This window comes from Sus scrofa, chromosome X (genome assembly GCF_000003025.6).
Source record: "Sus scrofa isolate TJ Tabasco breed Duroc chromosome X, Sscrofa11.1, whole genome shotgun sequence".
In the NCBI taxonomy this organism is placed as follows: domain Eukaryota; kingdom Metazoa; phylum Chordata; class Mammalia; order Artiodactyla; family Suidae; genus Sus; species Sus scrofa.
Window position 1 is genome coordinate 53,835,091 of NC_010461.5, and position 6,662 is coordinate 53,841,752.

The following is a 6,662-nucleotide window of genomic DNA, read 5'->3' on the forward strand; positions in this document are numbered from 1 at the left end:
CATATACGAATAAACATATATATAGACACACAAGTTAGAACATTTACTGGCTTATAGTATAAAATGAATTCATTGCTATGGGTTAAAATAGAAGTGTTTAAAGATGCAGCCTTAAACAGAGGAGATTTCTAGAGGTGAGTTATCCACCTGATCACTAGGGAAACAATTTTGGGCATAGGTCTTTTGAGGTTCAACACATTTCGAATAGAGGCAGCAGCCTTCTCTGTTATCTATAGCATCTTCCACTTCTTTTTATACACTAGTTCTGGAGCATTTAAGGTAGTCCTAACCCCCCTGCCAACCAAATGGAGTGTATTCAGGAGACCTTTTCTGCAGAATCATATCTAGGAAAGGAAAAGGGCAACTAAGACTATCTTTGGTCCTCAGTATTTACTGGGCCACTAGGCCCCATTCACCCTGGTGTACTCTCTACAAATGAGAATAACAGACAGGGAACTCTGGCACTGCTTGTTTGAAAACCTTCCTGGTTTCCAAAGCATGGATTCTTTATTTAATGTATAATTGGCGTATGCCAATATATTAGTTTTGGGTGAACAGCATAATGATATATTTGTAATAGTGCAAAATGATCACAATAACTCTAGTTAGCACTCATCACCATAAATAGTTACAATTCTTTTTTCTTCTGATGGGAATTTTAAGATTTACTCTCAGAAACTTTCAAATATGTAATACAGTATTATTAACTATAGTCATCATTCTGTAAATTATATTCCCATGACATTTTATAATTGGAAGTTTGTGCCTTTTGACCACCTTCACCCATTTTGCCCAAAATCTCTACCACCTTTTTTTGGCAATCACCAATCAGTTCTCTGTATCTTTTAGATTCCATATGTGAGATCAAACAATATTTGTCTTTGTCTGACTTATTTCATTTAGCATAATTCCTTCAGGGTCCGTCCATGTTGTCAGAAATGGAAAGATTTCATTATTTTTATGGCTTAATAATGTTCTATTATTATATATGGTATATATATGCCACATTTTCATTATTCATTCATCCATCAATGGATACTTAAGTTGTTTCTATTTATTGGTTATTGTAAATAATGCTAGGGGGTGCATATGTCTTCTTGAGTTAATGTTTTCATTTTCTTCGGAAAACACCCAGGAGTGTAATTTCAGGATATATTAATTTTTAGTTTTTTGAGGAAACTCCAAACTATTTTCCATAGTGGCTGCACCAATTTACATTCCCACAAACAGTGAACAAATGTTCCCTTTTCTCTATGCCCTTGCCAATATTTGCTATTTGTTTTATTATTATTGTTATTGTTATTATTATTATTATTTCCTTTTGGGGCCACATCTGTGGCAATGGAAGTTCCCTGGCTAGGGTTCAAATCGGAGCTGCAGCTGTTGGCCTATGCCATAGCCACAGCAATGCCAGATCCCAGCGTGTCTGTGACCTACACCTCAGTTCGTGGCAACACCAGATACTTTAACCAACTGAGCAAGGCCAGAGATCAAACCTACATCCTAATGGATACTAGTCAGGTTCTCAACCTGCTGAGCCACAGCAGGGACTGCTATTTTATTTTTTATTTTTTTCTAACATATGTTATTTCTTATCTTTTTGATACTAGTCATTCTAACAGGTATGAGGTAACATTGAAGTTTTGATTTGCATTTCTGTGATTATTAGTGATGTCAAGGGTATTTTCATATGCCTTGTTGTCCATCAATATGTCTACTTTAGAACAATGTCTATTCAAATCATCTTCCAATTATTTATTTTTATTTAATTGAAGTATAATTGCTGTTCAATATCATACAGATTACAATTATACAATATAGTGATTCACAATTTTAAAGCTTATACTACATTTATAGTTACTATAAAATATTAGTTATATTCCCCATGTTGTACAACATATCCTTTTGATTTATTTTATACATAATAATTTATATGCCTTAATTCTCTACCCCTATATAGCCCATAGACCCTTTCTTCTTCTCTTTATAGTAATACTACAATAGAGTAGTACTCTATTGTATAGATATATCCCATTTTCTTTATCCATTCATCTATTTATGGACACTTAGATGCTTCTGTATCTTGGCAATTGTAGATAATGTTGCTATGAATATAGGGGTGCATCCATCTTTTCAAATAAGTGTTTTTGATTTTTTTTCATATATGTACCCAGGAGTGGGTATATATCATTCCATTTTTCATTTTTGATAAATCTCTGTACTGTTTTCCACAGTGCTATAAACTAATTTACATTCCCATCAACAGTGTATGAGGTTCCCTTTTCTCCACATCCTCCTCAACATTTATCCATGTTCTTTTTTGCAAATTAATATACAGAAATCTGTTGCATTGCTACACACTAATAATGAACTATCAGAAAGAAAAATTAAGGAAACAACCCCATTTACTGTCACATCAAAAAGAATAAAATAACTAAGAATAAACCTATGTAAAGAGATAAAAGACCTATACTTCGAAAACTATAATACACTGATGAAAGAAATTTATGAAAGATATACCATGTTCTTGGATTGGAAGAATCAATATTGTTAAAATGATCACTCTACCCAAGGCAATCTACCATTTCAATGCAATCCCTATCAAAATACTGGCATTTTTCACAGAACAAGAAGAAATAACTTTAAAATTAGCATGGAAACACAAAATAATCTTAATAGCCAAAACAATATTGAGAAAGAAGAACAGAGCTAGAGGAATCACACTCCTTGACTTCAGAGTATACAACAAAGCTACAGTACCAAAAGAGTATGGTACTGACATAAAAGCAGACATATAATCAATGGAACAGAATAGAAAGCCCAGAAAAAAGCCCATACACTTATGGTCAATTACTCTATAACACAAGAGGCAAAAACACACAACAGTGAAAAGACAGTCTCTTCAACAAGTGGTGCTGGGAAAACTGGACAGCTACATGTAAAATAATGAAATTAGAACATTCCCATCATACAACCATAAATATAATAAATTCATTGAGTAATAAAAAAATTAAGGAAAAAAGTCATTAAACTAAGGTGGAGAATCAGTATGAAAAAAGGACCTCTTCCAATCTAGTGGTCAGTCCTAACAAATACAGTTAGAGAGAAGCTAAATTCTGACTTTCAGATGTTAACTGAGGCAACAATCTAGATTTTCCAAGTTAGCTCCAATTTCAGGTACAGAAATCCTTTGACAACAAGGGAAAGAGCTATAGTAGCAAAATCGCAATTGTTGCAGTCAGGATCTGATTTGAAATAGAGCTCAAGAAAAACATTTAAAACAGCAGTAAATGAATACACTTTTAACACAAGAAATTTTCAGAGGTCATACACTTTTAATTCATCAATGTCAAAAACCTGCCTCACTTAACATTGTTTGGAAAACATTGCTGTGATGCCAATAATCTACTAAAGCATAAATTTATCAGAAGCCCAACAAATTTATCATAATCATACTCTTTGAAAAGTTTTTTTTTTGTCTTTTTTTTTTTTTTTTGCCATTTCTTGGGCCACTCCTGCAGCATATGGAGGTTCCCAGGCTAGGGGTCGAATCACAGCTATAGCCACTGGCCTATGCCAGAGCCACAGCAGTGCAGGATCCGAGCCGCGTCTGCAACCTACACCACAGCTCACTGCAACGCCAGATCGTTAACCCACTGAGCAAGGGCAGGGATCGAACCTGCAACCTCATGGTTCCTAATCGGATTTGTTAACCATTGCACCACCATGGGAACTCCCTCTTTGAAAAGTTTTTAAATCAACTCTTAATGGCTTGGAATTTGATGGGTTTGTGATTTTGTTCTCCCTTATTTTGGTGATGTTGTTGTTGTTGTTGTTGTTTATGTTATAATAAATATCAGCAAAAGGGTTATGTAACAACCCAGGCTTTCACAAATTAATGTGCTTTAAGAGAATGTTTTTTCTGGTCTTGGTACTCTATATATTGAAAAAGGTAGTGTAAAGAGATTTCCTCTATTATAAAAAGAATCAATAATTTTTGTTACATATTTTCTTTGTGATGAACTGAATTTTTAAGTGAGGTTTTATATTTTATTGTACAAATATTAAAAATCACAACTGGGAGTTCCCTTCGTGGCACAGTGGTTAATGAATCCGACTAGGAACCATGAGGTTGCGGGTTCGGTCCCTGCCCTTGCTCAGTGGGTTAATGATCCGGCGTTGCTGTGAGCTGTGGTGTAGGTTGCAGACGCGGCTCGGATCCCACGTTGCTGTGGCTCTGGCGTAGGCCAGTAGCTACAGCTCCGATTAGACCCCTAGCGTGGGAACCTCCATATGCCGCGGGAGCAGCCCAAAGAAATAGCAAAAAGACAAAAAAAAAAAAAAAAAAAAAAAAAAAAAAAATCACAACTGATAAAAAAGAACATTCCCTAACACCATATACAAAAATAAACTCAAAATATATTAAAGACCTAAATGTAACCATAAAACAATAAAACTCCTAGAGGAAAACAGATGCAGAACAATCTTTGACATTAAGTCAGAGTGATATTTGGGTTTTTTGTTTGTTGTTTTGCTTTTTTTAAGGACCACACCTGTAGTATATGGATGTTCCCAGGCTAAGGGTTGACGAAGCTGCAGCTGCCAGCCTATACCTCAGCCACAGCAATGCCAGATCTGAGCCATGTCTGCAACCTACACAACAGCTCATGGCAATTTTGGATCCTTAACCCACTGAGCAAGGCTAGGGATCAAATATGCATCCTCATGGATACTTGTTCAGTTCATAACCTGCTGAGCCACAACGGGAACTCACAGAGTAAAATTTGTTTTGATTTGTCCCCTAAAGTAAAGGAAAAGAAAAAATAAACAAATGGGACCTAATTAAATTTAAAAGCTTTTGCACAACAAAAGAAAACACTGACAACATAAAAAGACAGAATGGGAGGAAATATTGGCAAATTATATGACCAATAAGAGATTAATATCCAACATATATAAATGGCTCATACAACTCAGCAGCAAAAGACAAACGAACCAATTGAAAAATGGACAGAAGAATGGAATAGACTTTTTTTCAAAGAGGAAATACAGATGGCCAACAGGCACATGAAAAGATGCTCAACATCACTAGTTATCAAGGAAATACAAATCAAAACCAAAATGAAATCTCACCTGACACCTGTTAGAATAGCTATCTTCTGCCCATTTTTAAAATTGGATTATTTTCTGTTTGCTATTAAATTGTATGTTTCTTTGTATACTTTGACTATTACCTCTTACAAGATACACAATTTTCAAAATTTTCTCCCATTCAGTAAGTTGCCTTTCGATGTTTCTAATGATTTCTTTTGCTATGTGAAAGCTTTTTGGTTTGATGTACTCTCTTTTGTTTATTTTTGCTTTTGTTTCCTTTGTTCCTGGAATCAGTTTTATTTATTTATTTTATTTATTTATTTATTTATTTATTTTTTTGTCATTTCTTGGGCTGCTCCTGTGGCATATGGAGGTTCCCAGGCTAGGGGTCGAATCAGAACTGTAGCTGCCAGCCTACAACAGAGCCAGAGCAACGCAGGATCCAAGATGTGTCTGCAACCTACACCACAGCTCACTGCAACACCAGATCGTCAACCCACTGAGCAAGGACAGGGATTGAACCCTTGACCTCATGGTTCCTAGTCAGATTCGTTAACCACTGCGCCATGATGGGAATTCCTGGAATCAGTTTTAAAATCACCACCAAGATCAATGTCAAGGAGCATACCACCTATGTATTCTTCTAGGAGTTTTATGATTTCAGGTCTTATATTCAAGTCTTTAATCCATTTTGAGTTAATATTTGTTTATGGTGTAAGATAGTGATTCAGTTTCATACATTTGCATATTTCTCAACACCATTTATTGAAGAGGCAATTCTTTCCCTATTGTACATTTTCCCCTCTTTTGTCATAAATTAATTGACCACATATACATTTGTTTCTTCCTGGGCTTTCTATTCTCTTTCTATTGATTTTTGTGTCAGTTTATATGCCAATATCATATTGTTTTGTTAACTATGGCTTTGGAATATATTTTTTAAATCATGGACTATCATGCCTCTGCTTTCTTCTTTCTCAAGATTGCTTTGGCTATTTGGGGTCTTCTGTTGTTCCATACAAATTTTAGGATTTTTTTTTCTATTTCTATGAAAAATACCATTGAAAATTTTTACAGGGATTGCATTGAATCTGTAGATTGCTTCAGTCTTAATGGATATTTTAACAATATGAATTCTTCCAATCCATAAGCACAGAATATCATTCCATTTGTCTGTGTCTTCTTTAATTTCTTCCATCAATGTCCTATAGTTTTCAGTGTACATGTACTTCCTGAATTCATTTTTGGACAGGAGGGGGGAATCTTACAGTCCAATGAGAGGATAAAGCATCAACTGCATATCCAGAATTATATGCAATGAAATTGTTATTAGCTCTTCTACAGTTGAGGTGTTCAAAGGTTATAGTTAGAAAGCAAAATGAAGAATTTTATGGTATGCAAGTCTATCCTGAAGGGAGTGAGTAGAAGTGGTCACCCAGTGGCTCTAGCTCCTAATTTTGTCAAGACCTGATTCATTAGCATCCATTTCCACTTTTTGACCTCCCCATGTGGAGAGAACATTGGTCACAGTTAAGAGGACAGGGCCTTTCTGGCACTGAGACCACCAC